At 34.5% G+C, this 25,189-nt stretch overlaps 1 long non-coding RNA gene across 2 annotated transcripts; it reads right to left on the bottom strand.

Moving 5' to 3' along the window:
- Positions 1 to 7,945: 7,945 nt before the first annotated feature.
- LOC142528084 (uncharacterized) lies at positions 7,946 to 23,222 on the bottom strand. 2 transcript variants are annotated; one of them, XR_012815604.1, is made up of 3 exons: positions 22,844 to 23,222; positions 22,331 to 22,400; positions 7,946 to 8,701 (listed from the first exon to the last, which is right to left on the bottom strand). It is a non-coding gene; the product is annotated as an uncharacterized LOC142528084 (long non-coding RNA). The 2 variants fall into 2 exon arrangements; XR_012815603.1 differs by lacking the exon at positions 7,946 to 8,701 and adding an exon at positions 18,303 to 22,248.
- Positions 23,223 to 25,189: the final 1,967 nt, after the last annotated feature.

Genomic DNA, 25,189 nt, shown 5'->3' with positions numbered 1-25,189 from the left:
ACACCAATTGATCTTCAAATAGAAGAAAAGAAAGATTACGTTCACTTTAATGGAGAAGTCATTACTTAATGGAATATAGATGGAAAATCTGAATAACAGATAAAAACTGTTATCAAACAAATGTTAATATACTTTTCTGCCGCAAAAATAAAAGATAATAATGATAGGAAAATTGCTCAATCCATTATTATTGGTTTTACTGGCCAACTTCAAGGTTGGTGAGATTGTTATCTTTCAAAAGATGCAAAGAATAAAATCCTTAACTCCTCTATAATTGATCTTAATGGAAGAGAAGACTCAGATGCGGTTAATACACTTAGTTATACTATTCTATCTAATTTTATTGGAGCAAATGAGCTTCAATTAGATAGATCTCATGAACAATTAATGAACTTGAGATGTCCAACACTATCTGAATTCCGATGGTATAAAGATGTTTTTATGACAAAAGTTTTAACCAGAAATGATTGCAATGCAAATTTTTGGAAAGAAAAATTTATTTCTGGACTTCCAGTTCTTTTCGCTGAAAGAGTTAAAAACAGATTAAAATCGAAATCTCCAACAAAGTCTATAGATTGGAGTTTACTTACTTATGGAGATTTATCCGCATAAATAACTGGAGAAGGAATAACTCTTTGCAATGATATCAAGTTAAAAAGATAACTTGATATGCAAAAGGAAGAAAATCGAAATATTATTGGTGATTTTTGTGAACAAATTGGTTTTCTGCCAATACAATATCCTCTAAAAGATAAAAAAGGAAAAAGATTTCCTTTTAAAAAGAAAATCATTATATAAAAGATAAAAATAAATCTAAAAAATATTTTAAGAAAAGGTCTAAACAGACTATAAAAAATAATTATTCAAATAAAGTGTCAGTATGTTGGAAATGTGAAAAAATTAGACATAAAGCTAATAAGTATTATGTCAAGAAAAAGATTAATAATCTCAATATAAATAATGATTTAAAAGAATCATTAATAAATATTCTTCTTAATAAAGAAGAAAATCTAAAGCCAAAATATTTATATATTAACATTATTGATGAAGATATATCTGAATACTCTAATAGTAGTTCAGATAATGATTCTGAAATATCAGAAAATAAAATATGTGATCCAAATTGTGATCCCCTTTGTGAGGAGGCACCCCTTCTCCCGAAGTTACGGGGCTCTCATGAATTTTATGGGATTAGAAATAAATGTTATATCAAATGAAAAAACTTTCATTTTATATCTTATAGATCAAATAAAAGATCCTATAGAAAAAAAGAAAAGCTATAGAACATTTTCTAAATATTGCAAATCATAAGCCTACTAAACTTGTACAAAACACGGTACAAGAAAATGAATTATATTCTTATAATAAAATATTATAAAAAGCAAAACAAAAAGAAAGAGAACCCACTATCTCCGAATTAAAAGGAAAAATAAATCGGATAAAATCTGAGATAAAATATTTAAAAAAAAGAGTAAATACTCTTAGTATTAATAACAATCATAGTTGGGATTAAGATTCCACTTCTGACGAAGAAGAAGATGAAAGTATTTTACCTGAAGACAATAATAAAATAAATCAAATAATATGGGTCAATAAAATTGATCAAATTATTTCACAAAAGTGGTACTCAAAAGTAACACTTATTGTTAATAAAAAATTTAAAATTACTATTGAACCACTTTTAGATACAGGAGCTCATGTAAATTGCATCAGTGAAGGAATTGTTCCTTCTAAATACTATAAAAAGACTACTCAATTTATAACAGCTGCACATAAGCAACCTCTTATAGTTAATTACAAATTGTCTGATGTGGCAATATGTAATTCTGGAGTTTGTCTTAATACTACTTTCATTTTTATTAAAAATATTTCTACTCATGTTATATTAGGAACACCTTTTTTCCAAATGTTGTTTCCGATTAATAAAATAATGAAAAAAGATTATATACCAATATTAAAAGAAATAATTTATTTTTCCTTTTCACAACTATACCAGTATCAAAATCTATTAATATTTTACAAAAAATAGTAATCAATAAAGAAAATTTTGTTACTTCTTTAAAAGATGAAATTCTCTTTAAAAATATTAAAGAAAAAATAAATTTTGAGAAAGTTCAAGAAAAAATAAAAATTATTTCAGAAATTATATTTAAAAAAATATGTGCAGAAGTTCCTAATGCCTTTTGGAATAGAAAAAACATCAAGTAAGTTTACCTTATACAGACAATTTTACTGAAGATAAAATTCCTACAAAAGCAAAACCTATTGCAATGGGGCCTAGGCTTTTAAACTATTGTAAAGAAGAGATTGATAGTCTTCTTAAAAAAGAATTGATCAGACCAAGTCATAGTCCTTGGAGTTGTCCAGCATTTTATGTAGAAAATGCAGCAGAGATAGAAAGAGGAGCTCCTAGACTTGTTATTAATTATAAACCGCTTAATAAAGCATTAAAATGGATAAAACATCCATTACCAAATAAAAGAGATCTATTAAATAGATTATTTAAAAGAAAAGTATTTTATTCTTTTGATTTAAAATCAGGATTTTATCAAATTCTTCTAAAAGAAGAAAATAAATATAAAACAGATAATTTTACTGTACCATTTGGACATTACGAATGGAATGTAATGCCATTTGGAAAAATGCTCCAATGGAATTTCAAAATATAATGAATGAAATTTATAATTCATATATAGATTATATTATAGTCTATATAGATGATGTCCTTATTTATTCTGATAATATTGATCAGCATTTTAAACATCTTAATATATTTATTCAAGCCACTAAAAAAGCTGATTTAGCAGTAAATCAGAAAAAAGTAAAACTTTTCCAAACCAAGATAAAACTCTTAGGACATTATATTGAAAATGGAATAATGATTCTTATAGAAAGAGCAATTGTTTTTGCCGATAAATTTCCTGATAAAATCACTGATATAAATCAATTACAAAGATTTCTTGATAGTCTTAATTACATAGGAGATTTTTATAAAGATCTTGCTCAAGACTGTAAATTATTGTTTCAAAGGTTGAAGAAAACCCTCAACCATGGACTAATAGTCATTTTTTAACAATACAAAAAATAAAAGAAAGAGTTAAAGAACTCTCTTGTTTATTTATTGCTAATCCAGAAGCATTCAAAATAGTTGAAACAGACGCCTCTGATAATGGATATGGAGGGATCAACCTTGGAAGATAGTCCTAAAGAGGCCAGCAACTGGCAAAAAGACAATGAATAAACCACCCTTTAAAAAAGGCACAAATATTCCTCAACCTAATATGAATATTGAAGAAGAAAATTTTGATCATATTAAAGAATTTGATGAGGATCCTACTGCATATGATATTCATTATTATAATAATGCAATATTTGCATTAAAAGGATATAAAGAATAATTAAAATATCCTTACTTATTTTCAGGATCTCTTAATTGATGTCCTGTAGATAAAGACTTAAAAGGTCTATCACATATCCATATAGCTCAAAGCTATTTGATTAAAGATCTACAACCCATATTGAGAAGAAAGCGCAGAGAATATTTTGAAACAATTTTAGTTGAAACTGGCTCTGTTGAAATTCAACATATGGATCGCAATCGCGATTTTGCATTTTCTAAAATGATTATTAAGAAAATTATTCCAGCAGCTAATTGGGGATTACCTCTCGGCCAAGCTCGCAAATTGAACACTTTTCAGGCAATGCCGAATATGTTCAATTATCATGATTATATCATGGCCTGGGATACTATTCTTATATACGAGAATTCCCAACGAAAACATTCTTGGTGGATAAAATTCCAACTCGATGATATTCATCAGCTTATACCAACTTGGTTTAAAACCTTCTTTTTTTCATGGGGGGTAATGCCATCTATTCTTCCTCGAAATGTTAAAAATATATGGACCAAATTCCAACAAGACAATTCACAATTTGATGGATTAAGAGCTATGATCCAATTTGCTATTAATTATAATATTCCTTGGATAATCAGATGGGAATATGGGTTACAAGACCAAACCAAAAAAAAACTGGAAATAAAATTTACTCCTACTATCTTGGTCAGGAAAATTTTAATAAAATGGTGGGGAAAAGAAGACTTTTTTGCTGAGGGAAAAGTTTATGATCGGCAAGGAGTTATTGCCAATGGACCAGCCAGAGAAACCATGAGAAATCTAAATAAAGATACGCCTACTCAGGCTACACTGCTTAAAGAATTATTCCAACATTTGGACAAAGATACTATTACTTACATGTTAACTGAAGTATTTGGTGAAAAATCTAATTTATCTACTCAAGCATCAACTTCTTCAAAAAGAAAAGAAAAAATTGAAGAAGATACACCAATGACAGATCAAGATGATCAAGAGCAGGATGATCAAGACCCTTATGACGGAGACGATATATTTGCATTATTGAATGCATAAAAAATTGGAAAATGACCTGGATACCATTACTAAAAGCCTTTTGTATGAATTATTGATGTAATTTAAGATGGTTGTATCCTTATCGGTTAGTATGAACGTGTCAAGTTTTTATTAGTCTGAGTACTGTAGATAATGTTTGTACTGTTTAATATTGTATTCTATTTAAGAAGTGGAAGATCTTTGTGCTCCACACACTACGAACTACTCCTTCTCTTTTCTCTCTGAATAAGAATATGATAATTCGCGCAATCTCTCCAGAGTTCTAGTTTCAACCTTCTGCATTCAGAACTATGTAAGTATATGTCTTATGAATTTCATTACATATATGATCCACCGTTTGATTATATCATGCCTTCTGCCAATTATCTTGTAAAATTAAAAAAAGAAGATTAAATTAACGAAAACTCGAACTAAAGTTCTTCAAAATCAATTAAAAGATCCAGAGATCAATCATGTTTATAAACAGTGGTTTACCTTTCCAAATTTGGAAAGAATTAAACTCGCCTTAAAGGCCTTCGAGAAACAAAGCTCATAGCTAGCTGCTTAAAGCTGAAGGTTTGAAGACTTATTTTTCCTGAATACAGGTGGTTATTGTTTGTACTATTAAATTAAATTAAAGTGATAATTGTTTGTACTATTAAATTAAATGTGCATATGCTTACACCATGAGTTTTAATCAAAATGAAAAAACCAAAAACCATTCCCCAATCCCACAAAACACACTCCCCATCCCCCTAAATTTTACAAGGACTCTTCCTCCATCAGCCAACCCACACACCACACGTATTTGGTGAAGGAAAGCCATGAAATTTGAAGGAAAAATCTGCAAGGTTGCATTCCTAGTCTCTCCGCCGACGTTCATCGCATCGCAAGCCGTTTTTCGTGCGTAATATACGCAAAGGCATGCCTTAACTTTCTTTCACGCCATATTATGTATATTTGATTAAATTTGCATGAAAAATGTGAGGCCCGGGGCCGAAGAGGGCGGGGGGTGATCGCCGGTGCCATGAGGTGGCACGGACAATGAGCGGCTCCTGGCAGGCTTCTAGGTGGAGGGAACATGAATGAACCGTTCTTACACCGGAAGGAGAGGGATTCCGAGACTGTTCAATGTAATGGACTGTACAGTTGAAGAGGGCTTAAAAGATTTGATTTGTACTACTTATATCACGAAGGTGCATCTTCTTTTCGGTAGCTCATCACATAAGAACTCCAAAGTTAAGCGTGCTTGACTTGGGGCAATTTTGGGATGGGTGACCTCCTGGGAAGTTTCCCAGGGTGCGTGTGAGTGAGGACATAAGCACGCTGGAAAGACCCGTCTTGATACAGTGAGGACAGTCGTCGAATCTGGGACGTTACAAGTGGTATCAGAGCCAACCTCTCCGAGTACGGTGTGGTTCGGGGATGAACCAAGCGGAAGCTGGTGGGCATGTGAGGCCCGGAGCCGAAGACGGCGGGGGTGATCGCCGGTGCCATGAGGTGGCACGGACAATGAGCGGCTCCTGGCAGGCTTCTAGGTGGAGGGAACATGAATGAACCGTTCTTACACCGGAAGGAGAGGGATTCCGAGACTGTTCAATGTAATGGTATGTACAGTTGAAGAGGGCTTAAAAGATTTGATTGTACTACTCATATCACGAAGGTGCATTTTTTTTTCGGTAGCTCATCACATAAGAACTCCAAAGTTAAGCGTGCTTGACTTGGGGCAATTTTGGGATGGATGACCTCCTGAGAAGTTTCCCAGGGTGCGTGTGAGTGAGGACATAAGCACGCTGGAAAGACCCGTCTTGATACAGTGAGGACAGTCGTCGAATCTGGGACGTTACAAAAAATATGTTGCACAAGTTTTATTTTCGTTTTTAAGCATACATGCATATAACTCATGTTTTGATGATATAAAACTCTTCCTAATGATGCACAAAGGGGATGACATGGTAGGAGAACTTGAAGGGATGCTTTTAAACATTTTTAGGGGCCATAGATGAAGTTTTAAGGGCTGGAAAATAGGGTGATGCATGTAGAGCGAAAATAGACTCCTTAAGAGCAATGACTCTTTGACTAGGAGTCTTCGAAGGTCACACCTACTAGCTGCGGTTAGGGAGGGTCCAGTAGACTTAAGTGGGCTGCATGATGTTCCTAATATGGCGGCATGAGGGTGGCTCGAAGGGCAAGGTCGATGTGCATTCACTTGGACAGGGTTGGGGGGAAACGGGTGCATGCGTTTGGATGGGATTGAGGGGCTGTGGGTTTAGGCTTCTCAAGATTGGTCCAGTAGAGTCCATAGTGGTCCAGTAGAGTCCCATGGTGGTCAACTAGGGGCTGGCCAAGTTGCTTTAGGCCTAGGAGCGAAGGGATGGATGGAAAGTTAGACTATGGTTTTCAAAAATAAAGGGCAGAAATTAAGTAGGCTTGCAGGGCGATTCTAAGGGTGTTGGGTCAATTGATTTGGGTTTAATATGGTTTATTTAGGTGTTATTAAGCTTTGGTTCAAGTTTGGTAAAGTTTGGTTAAATTTCGAATCAATACGAGTCAAAACCAGGGATGCACATCTAAGCTTTAAAAATGATTTGGGAAATTAGTCGAGGTGCATAAGTTTACGTCTAAGAAATATTTATGGGAGTGTTTTAAGGTCATATGTTAAGTTTGGAATGATTTGTGACGTTGTTTCGAAGTCTAATGACAAATACGAAAAATTATGCTTCTTGGGGTAAAACGATCATTTTAAACCTGGAAAATGTTAGACGTCCTGGAAGTGCCTTGAATGCTGTAATATATGTTAAAATGATTATTTTAAATGTTTATGAAATTTTATGATAAAATGTTAAAGGTTAAAGACATGTTGCATGTTTGGTTTAAAATAAAAATGATTATAAATATATGCATGATTTTTATAAGTGATGAAAATATGAAACGTTGGAGGAGGTGAGGTAATATTGACTATTATGATGTTATGATGATATGATTGGGGATATCGTGAGGGAAAAGACCCCAGAGGGAGCTCATTTACGGAAAAAGGTCCTAGAGGGAGCCCGTCTATGGGAGAAGGCCCCAGATAGAGCCCGACGATCGTATTTCCATATGATGATGATAGGCCAAGGCTTAATTGACGGGTGAGAGTGTCACTGATGTCTCCGTCGTCTAGTACTGTGGTTACACGTAGATGGATCCATCGACCTTATGATGAAACGAAATTCACAATAACGATCTGAATTCAATAAAGGAAACATAAATGCTTTTGATGAAAAGTAAATGTTTATGATGAAACGATGTATGATATGAAATGATGAAAAGTTAAAATGTTTATGTTTATGCATGTTCGTGAAATGTTATTTTAAGTATAAGTATTTTCACTGTTGTATGCGATTGTATATGTATTACTTGTTATCAAAATTATGGTTTGCTGAGTCATTAGACTCACTAGGTGTGATGGATGCATGTGAGCATAATATTAATGATGATGGAGGTTTTGATGGTTGATCTTGCTGGACTGAAGGTGTGAGGGCTCGTGCTCTTAATTAATATTTAATTACCTAAAAAACAATGATTAATTGTTGTAAACAGCGAAAACGAGTTTAAAATGTTCATTTGGGCCTACAGAAATTTCGGCATGACCTCCCCGTAAGTAGGACATCCCAAAAAATTCAAAACACAACTTCAATATACGCTCGAAAATAACATCAAGTTCACAATCAACTAAACAAATATCCTACAGCCACATTGGCCAGAACTAGACCTAACATACCACAAATAAAATCCAAAACAATATAAAAACATCATCATACAGCTACACAGGGCATCACCCTAGCAAATGTATCAAACCAATATAATATCTAGATATCTGGGAACTCTGACACAAACCCAAACCACTACTGGGTACCACTTGCTGACGCTCCACCAGAAACGTCAAATCCCCTGAAATGACCCGCCTATGGCATAAAAAACAACCACAACATAAAAAGAAAACAGGGGTCGGACCACAGTACGACAAACCAGTAAATTATGACATATATAAAAAACATGTAATACAACCAAGTAAATGCAATGATATGCGATGCATGAATGGTAACAATGGAATAACGGATACCAAACGGAGTCCAAACGAATATCATCACCAATAGTAACAGTGGTCACCCGTGCCAGGAATGCAGCATCAAATCCCCGCTCGTCCATGCACGTAGCATCGGGAATGCGAGTAGCTAAGTCGCTCGTATCTAGCAGTCATCTGGGAATGTGGCTAATCCTAACACACTCGTCCCTCTGATGACTCAATATATCTAAACAGAATCAACATAAATTGCCGTCAAAGGAAGTCAAGGCTCAATATGTTATGCCAATACAATTTATGCATGAATGCATCAGAATAAACATTCAAGGCACATAATAGCAAACAACATTTACTGAATATTATTACACGTCAATATACGCGTCATAATGATATAGGTTTGAGCGTACCTCAACTATAACTTACAATACCACAGTAATTTCATAAGGACTTTCTGATGAACTCGCTCAACGATATAACATACAATATAAATTCTCTATATACTTCAATATACTGTATTCTAACCGACTAAAACAAAGTAAATCGGCTAGGTTAAAATTCAAATTCTCGGCAGCCTATAAAACCCGTCAAAATATGGAATTCAAGCTTAGTACTTCAAGAGTCAAGGCTAAAATGCACAACGGTGATCTCGCAGAGGTGGTTCGCCAGAAAAGTCGTCGGAAAACACTATTCCCACACTGGAAACTGAGCTGAAAATAGCTGGAAATCAGTTGAAAACAGGGAGGTTATAAAGGACTTCGATTCCTTGCTAATTAAACCCACATCAAAAAGAAAAATTGAAGCTAGAAGCTCACCAAATCGGACAAAGAATGAAACGCAGTTGCTGGCTCGAACGTGACAGACGGAGCTCTGATTTCTACCGATTCAGCTCAAAGACGGAACGCGTAACTTGGGAAAACGATTACTGGACCTACCGTGCTACTACTCCGGCAGCTGGCGGCGTTGCACGATTGCTGCAGAAAGAGGAGAGAAGCGACGGGTTGCAAGGCAGTGAGAAAGTTTTCTCACTTTGGCTACTGATATGCAATAATATAAAATGGGTTGGATAAGTATCAATTGGAAGTGGGAGGAGCCTATACTTATTCGGCCTCACAGAAGGTGTACACACCCCAGGAGGGTAGGAAAAAAAATTTCTAGTATATTTCTAAAAAAATGAGTAGTGGACGTTTCAATAAGCAAGTCACTAAGTCTTGTTACGCTTTTAAGAATATTTTACATGATATAATTAATAACATAGTTTGAAGTTTCATGATAAAAAGAGTCCATGGTAGAGGGTGATTATCCATTTCCTACAGCAGCTTCTATCAATGTGAACATGAGATATTTTAGACCTCTTCTTGATGATAGAAGAGGTCGAAGCCATGCAATGACAGATAGAAAGATTAAGAAATGTTGGATCCCAAAGTGCCAAATGTTTGATGCTGCTGGGAAATGTTGATCGGTTAATACCAGTTTAGCAGCGATTCTCCAAAATTGTTGGTGGATCTACGGCCTACAGGCTGAGGAATCAACATTTTCTCGAAAGACCAGTACATAGGAATCAGTGGTTCAGAAAGAAGTACCATCAGCCTCGAAGATATTGAGATAAGAGAAACATAGATGGAGTTGAATCGTGACAGATGGAAGTCAAGAAAAATTCAGTTGATCATGATAGAGATTGGCATGTAAATGAAAACTGCAATAAAAAATATTGTTGATGGTAGGGAAGAAAAGACCAGGTTAGTCCTTCCCGCCTAGAAACGAGTTTACTGAATACTGGAGAGTGGCCTGAAAAAAAATGTTCCGTGGGCCATTCACTAGGACCCAGAAAAAAAGGTTGTTGAGGCAAAAAAAGGAAGAGTTAGCTAAGTTGGAAAATGGACCCGTACTTGATATTCTAATCATTGAAGATCAATTACAGAGTAGGTCTAAGTTTGAAAGGTCAGCTATTGAATGATTTATTAATTGAAGATGATGATCAGAGAAGAAAAACAATCAACTTTAGTTTGAGAAAATTTCACATCTTATTGGATTGTGCCACAAGTGGTAATATTACCAGAAAAGTTTAAAATGATGGAAGAAGAGAGTGCGAAATTGGTGACAAAAAAATCAATGCAAAAGGAAGGTCATATAAGAAGACTCCATGAAGGAAGTACAAAAGTGATTATCAAATAATATCACCCAAAAAGGCACACACAACTGAGATTCAAGAAGCCTACATCAGCCATCAGCCATGACCAAGCACATAAGGTCGTTGTATATCAAAACTCACGTGAATGAGAAATCAGTGTCTAGGGTGTTAATTGACGACAATGACACAGCTGTGAATGTTTTTCCAGTGAGGATGTTAGGAAGTTTGGGCAAAACTAAATAAGACTTGATCCCCACAAAATTTTATGTTGCTTGCATTTACAGGGGAAATCACCAAGACCATTGGGGTATTTCCCACTAATGTTACTATGGGAAGTATGTCGTCTTTGTGCACGTTTTTCATAGTAAAATCATCTAACAACTTCCAAGTGTTGTTAGGCAGAGTTTGGATCCATGAAAACCAGAGGATCCCATCCTCGATGCACCATCTGCTATTATTTTGAAAAGAGGATGATGTGGAAATTGTAGAAGCCGATGGACAACCTTTTCAGGCCAACGCAAGTCCAGTTGAAACTAGATATTCAACGGGGATTTTGGGTCCATCAAAGTCCATAGCAAGAGTAAGAGAGTGAGTCTGGTGTACATGAAGCACCAACTCCAAGCTTGGTATTGGAAAGAATCGTTAAGCCTACTGTTATCGTGCCACTTAGGCCAATAATTCAGCCATGAGGAATTTAATGATTGAGTTCAACAAAAAGGAAAAAGAGGTAACTGCAACATCTATTTGGAAGGTACATATACAACAAGTACTGAATGAGCTAAAAAAAGAAGAAGCATGGGATGGAACTGATGTTGTCCAAGATGAAAAATCTGAAGAAGATGAACTCAAAGTTGATGAGTTGTTGATGAAACCGTCTCAAATGAAAGATGGACCAACATGAAGTTCAAGACCTGTTAGAAAAAATCAATTTTGGAGAACTTGAGGATTTTAAAGTGGTATATGTAAGTAAGTTGCTGAAAGAAGGGATGAAACAAGATTTGGTCAGCTTATTGAGGGAGTAAAAATATTGTTTTGCATCAGATTATGATGATAAGCCAAGGTTAGACAGGGATTGGTCAAACACCGACTCCCAATCAAAGAATTTTTCAAATCATTTCAATAGCCTCTTTATCGCATGTCAAAAGAAGTTAAGTTAAAAGTAAAAAGGAAGTCTGGAAACTGTTAAACGCAAGTTTTATAAAACTAATTAGATATACTGAAAGATTTTTGAACATTGTGCCAGTTATGAAAAATAATGGCAAGATCATAATATGCATCGAATTTCGAGATTTGAAATGTGCAACTCCCAAGGATGTCTATGTGATGCCTATAGCTAATATTTGTTCGATTCAGTATCTAAGCATGAGTTGTATCCTTCATTGATGGATTCTCGGGTTATAATCAGATCCAGATGGCACAGAAAGATATATCTAAGACAACATTTAGATGTCCAGGAGCTGTTGGTATGTTTGAATTGCTTGTTATTACATTCGGCTTGAAAAATGCGGGTGCCACGTATCAAAGAGCTATGAATTTGATATTTCATGATATGATAGATCATAATGTTGAAGTGTGTATGGACAATATAATTATAAAATATAAGCAAGTTGTTGATCACATTGAGTATTTGAGGAAGAGTCTCCCAAGGATAAGACAACATGAGTTAAAGATAAATCCATTGAAATGAGTATTTCGTGTGAAAGCATGGAACTTCTTGGAATTTCTAGTATAATAGAGGGGAGTCGAGGTGGATAAGAACAAAGCCAATGTTATTATGTAGGCAAATCAACCAAAGAGTAAGAAAGAGCTAAAACACTTTCTTGGGAAGTAAATTACTAGAGACATTTTATCTCTATCCTTGCAGGGAAATCGAAGGAGTTCTCAAATTTGTTGAAACTTAAAGATAGCGGGATTTCAAATGGGACGAGTCACATGAGAGGGCCTTTGATATGATCGAAGGATATCTATACAATCCTCTTGTTCTTATGCCACGCATGTATGAAATGCCTATTAAATTATATGTTTCTACTACTCATGAATCAATCAGATGTTTGCTAGTTCAAAATAATCAAGAAGGAAATGAGCATGCCATTTATTATTTGCGTAGATTCCTTACCCCATTAGAAGTGAATATTTTGTGATTGAGAAGTTATGTTTAAAGTTGTATTATGCATGTAATAAGTTATGAAATTATTTGATTCAATCAAAAATTTTCTCTTGTGGCTAAGAATTATTTGATTAAATACATGCTTAATAGACCTATTCTCTCTGGTATACTTTGTAAATGGTCTTTATCATTGACTGAATTTTCATTGATCTGTTATCCTCAAAAGTCAATGAAATGCCTACCTATCGTTGATTTTTTTAGCATATCACCCTTCAATTGATGAGTTTATTAAAGAGCATGTTGGATTTCCAATTTGTGGAATGAGAGTTCAACCATGAGAACTAAAATTTGATGAATCTAGTGTATAAACAACAGCTGGAGCTGGTATTGTGATCACCTCCTCAAGAGTTATGAAAACTACTTTGTCTTTTTATTTGGGTTTTCCATGCACCAACTAATCAAGAGGAGCACAAAGCACTTGTCATTGGATTTAAAGTTCTACAAAAATTGTGAGTAAAAGAGTTGTTGATATCAGGGAATTCACAGATGGTACCTAAGCAACTGTCAAGGGATTTCAAATGCACTAATTTATCATTAGCACCAAATTACACCAGTGCGTTCCTAACTTTTAGATGATTTTGAAGAAGTTTCATTGGTTTATGTGCCAAGTAAAAGATATTGTGAGATACATGAATTAGCTCAAATAGCCTCAAGGTAAAAATGTCTCCAAAATCTACACACCGGCTGGTCATGATTCAGAAAATGAGTCATCCTTCAATTTAACAAAGAGGGATTAAAGTAGACATACTTAACTTGAATATAACTTAGCATAACTTAGCAGGTGATTGGAGAGATGACATAAAACATGTACTAGAATCTTTTGGGATAGATAATCTCTGTGGTATGAAAATGAGAGCTCTTAACTATGTCTTAGTGTAAGAGGATTTGTACATGAAAAGACTTGATGGTTTGCTCTTGAGATGCATAAATTTTCCAGAAGCATTATAAATCATGAAACAAGTTCACGAAGGAATTTGCGGGGGCGCACCAATCTGGAAGTGAAGATGAGATGGTTGATCAGAAGGTCTGACTAATATTGGCCATCAATTGTGAAAGATTGCATCAAATATTCAAAATGATGTCAGTCTTGTCAAAATCATGGAAACATCCACAAAATTCTAGCTAATGAGCTTTATAGTGTGGTCAAACCATGGCCATTCAAGGGTTGTGCCATGGATTTAATAAGAAAAATCTACCCAACATCATCTAGGGGCCATTCGTTTATTCTTGTGACCACATATTTTTTCATAAAGTGGGCATAAATAGTACATTTAAATAAATCAGAACAAGGTGATGTCATTAAATTTGTGAAAGAAAACATCATTGATAGATTTGAGATTTCAGAGTCACTAACCAAAAATAAGGGTACTATGTTCACGAGTTCTGATATGAAAGAATTCGCAAATTATGAAATCAAGTTGATAAACTCGTCCTCGTTACCCACAGTCCAATGGGTATGCCGAAGAATCAAAAGAACTTTTGATAAAGATTCTACATAAGCTGATAGAAGATAATCCTACAGATTGGGCTAGGCTATTATCGGAAACGTCTTGAGCATATAGAACATCTAAAAATATTGCCATTGAGTAAGTCCATTTGCCCTTACCTTTGGCTACAATGCAATGTTACAATTGGAAATTATGATGCCATCAATGTGAGTGGCTAAACAGAACGAACTCTCCTTGAGCATTACAGTGGAGTAAGGATCTACATCAGCATAATCCACAAGAAGAGCTTTGAAGAGGAGAGATCGTGTAGAAAACCATTACTGACATTGGGAACGAAGGATAGAGATTTAGGAAAATGGTCCCCAAACTAGTGTTTTTTTAAAATAATATAAATTAAAAAATTATTTATTAAAATATTGTAAATTTGGGAGTCTTATAAAAGTAGTACAATCTAGAGAACAATCATCTAGATTCATTTTTTTAAAAAAATTAAATAAAAAAGATTCACGTATTCAAATGAATCCGAGAGTTATTTTTGCGCTATAAATATGTACGCATTCACTTCCGATTATGCAAAATTCATTTGCCCAAAATTCTTCCTTTCTCCGCTTTAGATTCTTCCAAAGTCCGATGCTACATTGATAATATTTTTTGTTATCGAGCATCATTGTATTTTTTAAGTATTTGACAGATATTAATTTTAATTTTATTATCATTGATATAATTTTGTTTTATAATATTTTTTTATAAAAACGTTTAACATTGTTAAGTAATAATATTGTTCGTTGATTTTGTCATTTATTTTATACGAGCGAGTCTTAAAAGGTAACGTTATTATTTTTGTTGATAATATTTAAATTATTTTTGTAGTTAGTGCTATTATTATGAGAACAATAAAAAATTTTATTTAGAGATTTGTTAGTCGTACAAGATAAATTAGTATTTTTTGACAAATAATTAATTATGAATCATTATTTTTTTTGCAATATGAGATAGACATCATACAGTTAGAAATTTTGTTTTCTTCTTGTTTGAATGGCTGTAATAATATTTGACTTAGATTAAAATATTTTGGATTAACCAATATTAATGTATGACTCAAAATGGTACACTATTAGTAAACGAATTATTGTTATGTCGTGGAACACTAAATTATAAAATTTATTTGTTTAAATTTTCATTATAATATTTTTATTGAAATGACTAATTCTTATATTTTTTAAAATATCCCAATTTTCTTACTTTTTTGGGAAGTCTTTTTTTTTTAATTAAAAGAATTGATATATATTTTTTATATTTTAAAAATCCTACAAATTGAAGAGATACATATTTTTAACTATAGAATATTGTATTGTGAAATATTTAGCAAACAATACTAATTTTAAAATAGCATATTTAGATAAGGTATAATAATCATTTTTTCAAAAAATGGCTTTTACTATATTTATCAATCATAATTAAGAATAAACGTAAATATATATATTTTTCTATAAATATAATTATATTATTTTCATATGAGAATGATTTAATATTAGTGTACTTAATACTAATGGAATATTAAAATATTTTATTACGTTTGTTAAAAAATTTATAATTGTTTAGTATGAAATAATGTATAGTTACGCTATAACTTCGGTCAATTTAATATAATATATAATATTCCAATTATGTAGAAAGTCCAGCTTGATTTAAACCTACAATTCCCAAACATTGCATTATTACAGGCATGACTGCCTCAAAATCGTATTCACTTGCGTTCTGCAACACTGGTGACGAATCAACATACAAGTACATGCAATCCAGTGTGGCAAAATCAAACATAAATTCATAATTAATTATTTTTCAAAAAATACTAATTTATCTCGTACAACTAACAGCTCTCTAAATAAATTTTTTTATTGTTCTCATAATAGTAACAATTCTAAATACAAAAATAATTTAAATATTATCAACAAAAGTAATAACGTTACCTTTTAAAACTCACTCATATGAAATAAATGATAAACTCGCTCGTATGAAATAAATGACAAAATCAACGAACATTACTATTATCGAACAATGTTAAACATTCTTATCAAAAAATAACATTATAAAAATTGTTCAATAATAATAAAAATAAATTTAATACCTATCAAATACTTCAAAAATATAAATATTACCCGTCGGACTCCGGAATAATCTAAAGCGGAGAAAGGAAGAATTTTGCTCAAATAAATTTTGCATAATCGGAAGTAGATGTGTGCATATTTATAGCGCAAAAATAACTCTCAGATTCATTTCACGGATTCTGAATCCGTGACACAGAATCTATGACAGGGTGTCACTGATTCATTTGAATCCGTGAATTTTATTTAAAAAAAAAATTTGAATCTGGATGATTTTTCTTCGGGTTGTACTATTTTATAAGACTCCCAAATTTACAATATTTTGATAAATAATTTTTTTAATTTATATTAATTTTAAAAAAAAAAAAACCCGCAAACTGGGAAGGACCATTCAAGGTACATAAGATCTTGGAAGGAAATGCATATTGATTATCAAGCCTAGATGGTCAACCACATAAAAGATGCATAAATGACAAGTATCTAAGACCATAATTTCCAAATATGAGAGAAGAGACGAACGAGGCCTCGTTCGTAAAGAGAGAAGTGAGGTTTGTATCTGGGGGAGTTGGATTTATAGCCACTATAGCTTATGTTTTTGTTCTATCACCATTACTAGAATGTACAAAATATTGTATGAAGTGGGCTCTAAAACCACTTTTGTAAATCAATGTAATGTGTGAACAGTAACATTCCAACAGGTGGGCCTTCTGGTTATAAAAAAATAAGGAAAAAACAGAGCATAATGAGAATATTATGCAACGCAACAGCAGTTCTGGAAGTTTTATTTCGTATAAAATAAGCTTTCTAGCCAGTTTTTATATTTTGTTTTTTGTTTCAAGATTTTACTTAAAGCGGGCCTTAAAGCCACTTTTGTAAATATTTGTTTTTTATTGGTTATGTTTTGTTTTCATGAGGAGAGTTCAGAAAATAATCAAGAGTGGGAGCTTTTGAGCGTTTTGGCTCATGATGAAGCTGCAATGGGGAGTTCGAGCAAACACATAGTCTGTCAATGCCCAATCTAGAAAAAATTGTGGGAATTGAAACCTGCAAACATATATACAAAAAAGAGCAATTGTATGCTAATTATAATGGATAGAAATGTAGCTGGGAAATGGACACAATTAAAGTGAAATGCATATACTTTTGCATCCTGGGAAATGGATCCAAACATATACAAAATTGAATTATCCATGATCAAAAATGGGGGCAGAGAGTCCCGGTGTAACGTTCATGGGCCATGGCATAGCATGAGCCTCGACTCATACCCACACACCATTACGCATAGGACTTATCCAGCCCAGGCACTGGAGTTTTTATCTTCCTAGGATTGCTGCCAAGATCTATCTAAGTCCAGTTGATCTTGGGTTTTAATTCTGGGAAGGTAAAAACTCTAATGTCTGGGCTGGATAAGTCATATGCGTAATGGTGCATGGGTATGGACCGAGACCCATGCTCTCAATTGATACCAGGATTGCTGCCAAGATCTATAAAAGTCCAAGAGGTCTTGGGTTCTAATCCTGGTAAGGTAAAACCTCCAGTGTCTGGGCTGGATAAGTCCTATTCATAATGGTGTGTGGGTATAGGGCCGAGGCTCATGCTATGCCATGGCCCAGTGACCGTTACAATAAAAGGCGCCTCAAATGGTACCAGGATTGCTGCCAAGATCTATATAGTCCATGAGGTCTTTGGTTCTAATCCTGGGAAGGTAAAAAACTCCAGTGCCTGGGCTGGATAAGTCCTATGCGTAATGGTGCATGTGTATGGGCCGAGGCCCATGCTATGCTATGGCCCATGACCGTTACAATAAAAGGCGCCTTTTATTGTAACGGTCATGGGCCATGGCATAGCATGAGCCTCGGCCCATACCCACGCACCATTACGCATAGGACTTATCCAGTCCAGGCACTGGAGTTTTTACACTCCCAGAATTAGAACTCAAGACCTCCTGGACTTATTTAGATCTTCGCACCAATCCTGGTAATTGTAACGGTAATGGGCCATGGCATAGCATAGGCCTCGGCCCATACTCACACACCATTAAGCATAGGACTTATCTAGCCATGGGCCATGGCATAGCATGGGCCTCGGCCCATACCCACGTACCATTACGCATAGGACTTATCCAGCCCAGGCACTGGAGTTTTTACCTTTCCATGATTAGAACCCAATACCTCCTGGACTGATGGCCAAACCGAGAGGACAATTCAAAGTGAGAACCTTAGCCCACCGACTAGCTTGCCACCGACTAGCTTGCCACCTGATACTGGAGAAAGTGAGAACCTTAGCCTACCGACTAGCTTGCCACCTGATATGTCCCGAATATATAACGTTTTTCACATCTCACAACTGAGGAAATATGTCCCGGACCCGAGTCATGTACTCAAAGTTGCACCGCTGATGATTGAAGGACATATGAATGAAGAACTCAAACATGAAGAGGTCCATATTCGAATAGTGGACACAAAAGATCAAGTGTTGAGACATCGGACAATCCCATATGTCAAAATACAGTGGTCAAATCATACTGAAAGGGAAGCAACCTGGGAACTGGAAGAGAGGATGCGCACACAATACCCTCATCTGTTCAAAATATCGAGCTGATCCAAGTTTCGAGGACGAAACTTTCAATAAGGAAGGAGGGATGTGAGAACCCGGAATTCCCGAAGCGAATCACGTAAGAAATACAAACTCGAAATTAAGCATTAACTAATCTCAAAACTTTCGTTCTAACTATAAAACTCGAATATGAACTTAAAATTTCAGCTAACCTAACTCAAGAAATTAGCTCCAAAGCTCGGGGATTAGCTCAACGGGAAGCCAAGCTGCAAGTAACACGCATCTATCGAAGAGTCGTCACTGGAAGAGTAAAACCCCAGCTCAAGGAAGATCAACCATGCTTGTCCTAAAAAGAGAGCTAAAGGTTTGGACAAACTCATTATGCAAGAAATGACCATTGAGATAACCAATGAGAGAGCCAAGGGAAGAGCTAAAGGTTTGGACAAACTTATTATGCAAAAAAAGAGCACTGAGAAAACCAATGAAGGAGCTAAGAGGCTAGGACATATTTATGATGCAGGAAATGACCTTTGGTGCTTGAGTTAACCTTGACCACATTTACTCCATTGCTTGGGCTCCAAGGGGACGGCATATGGGTAGGTGAAAAGGCAAAAATTCTCCTATAAATATGAACCCTACATGCATGAGAAACCATCCCAAAAAGCCTCAAGAAATTCGGTCTTCCCCTCACCCTAAAAGCTCTCGGCCGAAATCAAGGAAGGAGAAGGGAAAGCTCGTGCCGTTATTTTTCGTGCTGGAAATTATTGTCAACACTGTAAGGAAACTCTGCCAAAAATTCGGTCACCACCTGGTCCGAATCCAGCAAGTTCGATCAAGTCTGAACATTCAAACCGTAACTTCAAGAAACGCTGTAGTGGGTTTTAGTTACGTGCCTTCATGTATTTTAAAACTTTGTATATAAATAATATGACATGCTTGTATATATGTCCATATTTTTCAAAAATCAGTGTTGTTATATTTTAAAATTTTGATCGATGATATGTTCTTTGTGTTCTTCGAAATTCTTTGATTCCGCTGTATCCGTCTAAAATTTCGATAAAAATCTAAATTCTGTGATGCACTGTTACAACTCGAATGGAAATGGGACGAGAATTGTAATTCTGTCTGGCCCCAATTGGTGGGTATAAAACCATGTTCTGTCTGGCCCACATTGGTGGGGTATAAAACCATGTTCTGTCTGGCCCCTATCAGTGGGTATAAAACTGTGTTCTGACCTTACCCCGTAGAGTACTAACATATTGGAGACAATTTGACCATAGAAATGAGATGAGTAACAGTGTTGTGTTTGTTCTGAATTGTTCTGAATTGTTCTGATCTGTTTCTGAACTGCTCTGAATCGTCTGATAACCTTTGTCTCATGTTTGATTCGTTTCTGTTATGATAAGTTGAAAGTGATAAGATTTGAAAGTTTGTTAAAGAAATGCTTTAAAGATTAAGTGCTATATGTATCATTGGAAATCGATCGACCCCCCACTTGCTGAGTGTTTTCCAAAACACTCACCCCTTACAAATTTCAGATAAAATAAAGAGCAACTGAATGAGGAGGAACAAGAAGCTTTCTGGGGATGGTAGTCGATGAGCAAGATTCAAGAATCAAGATTTTAATTTCCTTTTGTTTAGTTCCGCTTCCGCAACTCTGATGTATTTTTATTCTTTTGTCAATGTAAAGACAATGTTTTAGTTATGAAAAAGACTGGTTATTTGGTATTTCGATACGAGGCTTAATTGTTTTCAAGTAATTGTAAGACAATGCCGGATGTCACCGACGCTTCGGACACGTCACCAATTTTGATGGTTCATTAATAGTGATGAAACTGGTGGTTCATTAATAATGATGAAGTCTTTTGATTTCATTTTTATTTTGCATTTGATGCATAAAATTATGGGGATCACAAATTTTCTTTGTCGTGCCTTGCAACAAAAATCTCTTGATAACATAAGTGCAATAAATTTGGTCTCTACGACTAAAGAACTTTTCCTGAGACTGAGAAATGATGGTTTTGATATTCTTCTTTCATATGTAAAATCATTTGCACAAGATTGGATGTCGATATACCGGATATGAGTTCTCATTATAAGCATTCTAGTCGTTCATGCCAGAAAAAGGATACAATCAAAGTTGAACATCACTTTCATTATATATTTAATGTTGCAATAAATTTCCAGTTGGAAGAGTTAAACTTTAGATTCAGTGATAAGACAGTTGAACTTCTAATTCTCAACTTTTCTTTGGATCCAAAAGATAATTTTAAATGGTTCAACATTGAAAAGATTTGGATTCTCGCAGAGAAGTATTATCATGAGGACTTCACTGAACAAGAAATGTATCATTTGAGGTGTCAGCTACAACATTTTGAACTCGATATAGTTTGTCATGAAGATTTTCAGAAAATGTCCACTATCTCAGAATTGTGCCGAGGGTTATTTGAAACAAAAAAGTTGCAACATTATAATTTGATTGACAAGTTAATATGTCTAGTTTCAACTTTGCCTATTTCAAGGGCAACTATGGAGCGTGCATTTTCGGCTATGAAGCATGTTAAAACAGTTCTTCGTAGTAAAATGAGATATTGTTTTCTGACAGATTCAGGATTCTATGATTATCTACATTGTGAGAGAGTTTGCTTCAAATATAAAATCAGATTCTATAATTGATAAATATTATACTTCGAAGAATCGTAGATCACAGCTTCAATATTGAGATTATGTCTATACAGATTATCTTTGTATATTTTAGTTTAAAAATATTTCATTTAATCATCTAACATATTAAATGAATGTTTTTAGAGATATTCGTTTTATTTGATCTTCATTAAATTTTCTTGCACTATGATAGAGATATAATATTACATTGTCAATGTTTTTTCGATTTCTGAATCTTACGAGTTCAATAACCAAAATATTGAAAATCTTGTTAATGAGAAACTTTTTGAGCCTACGATGAACATGTATCATAATTATGATTTTAATTGTTATGGATTATTTTGTTTTTTATTAAAAAAATTTAGCCCGGATAGATTTCAAATCCCGGCTCCGTTACAGCTTGTGGGGAGTAAGTGACTTTTCTCAATGGAACCCAAGATGGTATTTCACTGAAGCGGTTTTTGGTATAATGGATGGATAGAACTTGGGGTAGCTAAAATACTTGTCGAGAATACATCAAAATGATAGAAAAGAGATGCGCAAAGGAAAAAACAGACTCATAAATCATGCAAAGAAGAGAGGGCCAATTAATGGCCAGCAGTGGGTTTAGAGATAGGCATGACAACAAGAAGGGTAGCCTGAATCGGTGCAAGTGTGGCAGGAGTAGTGACCTTTATTTCCAAAGGTTGAACCAGAGAAGCCAAAGATCTACAAGTGAAAGTGGAAAATTGGGGTACGGTTGCTCCCCTTATATATATATAAAAAAAACTGAGTGGTCGAGAATTTTTACCCTGGATCAACAATAGACGGAGGAGCGGTCACCATTGCAAGTTTGGATCCACTGGGAAGATCAAGATCGGCTGCAAAACCATGTAATTTGACATCAGAAAAGAAATCTTGAAGCCAAGTGGAACACATGGACAAATCCAAAGCAGTATCTAGTGTTGGATAAACTCAAATAAAGGCCAACTAATGGCCTAAGGCCGCAAGATCATATCCTAGGCGTAATTGGATCTTGAATGACCCTAACAGATGAACCTCCTGGACAAGACAAACGACTCCGAGAGACCAAGATCAAGCTAGAAGCATCCATAGGAACAAAGAAGAACATGGGTGGTAACATACATCGTCAAAAGGAAATGGGCACGACGACATCGAAAAACTATTACAAGCACAACAATCGGGTAATTCTATTATCCCAAATAAACTTGAAATTTGTATTTTGGCGGCCGGACATTACGAGAGGGAAGAATGGGAAGGAATCAAACCCCAAATGCGGAAATCAGATAAAGGGCATAATTACCCATTCCCAAGTGGAGTCACGACAGTAGGAAGGGATGTGCCCATAGTTAATCCATCAACAAAACACATTAACTTTCGGGTGAAGCAGCGACGATAGCTTCAAGCAACCATAGTGAAAGAGGCCATAACGGTGGCAGTCGTACGGTGCATGAGTAGAGCCCCAGAAACCGCTCCAAACGAGTTGGTACCCGAAGCAGAGGCGGTGAAGTAGCAGGTAGCGAGGGCGGAACAGAGGCGGTGACCCGCGTGGAGGAAATGCTCGCAATATTGAAACTAGTCACAGAAGACCGTGACCAAAAAAAATATGAAGGAATAATTTTGGGATTAGGTTATGGGAGAAGAAGAGCAACGGGGAACTTCTGTAAAATGAAGGTGAACGAGCACTTGTCGTATAAGTCCGTTGGAAATGAGGACTCTATTATCATAATAATTATTTTAATTTCAAAGTATAAAAAATTTAAAAGAATTTATAGTTTGAGTTTCTCAAAGTTTTTGGCCAAATACAATATTTCAAATCAATTGTTTAAATTCCATTTTGAAAATTATGTTCATCCAAAAATGGAATTTAATAAAGAATAAATTTCAAATTCCATAAATCCAAATTCTTCATCCAAACACAATCTAGGGTATTTTTGTCAAATTATATAAGATTTCTCCAAATTGATTGTAAATTAGTTAGTAAATTGTACTCAATTTTAGTTGGGTAGACGTTGGGGTGTTCATTAAACGGTTTACATCGAAAAAACCGATCGGACCATAAATTTCGGTTTTTTTGGTTCGGTTTAAACAGTTTTTCGGTTGGTTATGGTTTTGATTTATTCTACTTTCGGTTTTTCGGTTCGGTTATCGGTTTTTTAAAATTTAAAACCGAAAAAACCGAACCGACTATTTAAAATATAATAAATAATAAAATAATTAATATAAGTAATTTCATTAGGTTTACAATTTTATCACCTTGCTTTTCTTCTAAACTTTTCACCTTCCTCTCCAGCCGACTCTGCTACAGTGCTACCATTTTAAATATCAAAGTTCTTAACTTTTTTGTTGTTTTCTTCTTAAAATATTGAAACACATGTATGGAGTTTTTTGTTGCATTAATAAATATGTCATAGTTTGAATTAAATGCTCTGGAGTTTCAAACTGATTTCAGCTTATATTTTGGAAATACCTGGTGTGGAAGCTATCTTTTTTGTTTCTTCTTTTTTTTTTGAAGAAAATCATATTAGAGTGGGTGTATTTTGTCTTGTTTAGGGTTTGAAGGCTCGTTTAGCTATGATATTGCTCAACAAATTATTTTTTATCAGTTTTGATGCCTCGTGAGTCTACTAGCATCCTTGTTTTTACTTATTTTTTTACCTTGAACAGGCGCATTCAATCAGCATCAACATCTTTTGAAGATAACATGTGATAAAAACAAGTAAAAAAAATCAAAAAAATTTGATTGTGGTTTTTTATTATATTTTTTAAAAAATTTATAACGTACAACTTTATTTATAACTTAATTTATTACACAAACCGTAATAACCGACCGTAATAACCAACCCGTAATACAAAAAAATCAAACCGGACCGAATTAAAATGGTTTGGTTTAGGATTAGGCATTCGAAAAACCGTGAACCGAAAAACCAAACCGAAGTTTATTAAAATCGAACCAAACCAACCGTTGCACACCCCTAGGTAGACGGATAGATAGACATATACCTAAATGTTAACTAAATGTACTGTGAGTAGATCTCTTGTGAGACGATATCACGAATCTTTATCTGTGAGACGGATCAACCCTACCGATATTTACAATAAAAAATAATACTTTTAGCATAAAAATTAATATTTTTCATGGATGACCCAAGTAAGAGATCCGTGATAGACTTAATTTAGTTGTGGTGATGAGAATTAAAAACAGTAGGAATAGCAAATACCAGAAGATAATGCAAAGCAGAAGCTAGCGATTTTTAGCTTAGAAAAACAGAAGCAGTAATAAGCAGAACTTGGCTTCACTAAGAACAATACTTAAAGGCTTTTACTCGGTTGTTTCAATCTTAAATATTACCGTTACTTTATCAAGTACGAGTATTAAATGCTTCATTAAATGCTGAACAAAGTCATTTAATACGCATTACCTTTTTTGATATGAAACAAGACTGATTGTTTTATAGTCTTTTTGCAGGAACCTTTTTTAAGCATTAAAGATGTTTCTATCACATGTCAAAGAGGCCGTTCTAATTATAGACATTGGATTCAAGTTATCTATATATATGGATCAAACCCTTTTAGAAAACAACGCTGATTATTTTATCAAGAAACCTATTATCTATCCAACGTTAGTTTGAGCAACCGCGAACAAATC

This window comes from Primulina tabacum, chromosome 15 (assembly GCF_025594145.1).
Source record: "Primulina tabacum isolate GXHZ01 chromosome 15, ASM2559414v2, whole genome shotgun sequence".
Taxonomy (NCBI): Eukaryota; Viridiplantae; Streptophyta; class Magnoliopsida; order Lamiales; family Gesneriaceae; genus Primulina; species Primulina tabacum.
This window is presented reverse-complemented; position numbering and strand designations above follow the sequence as displayed.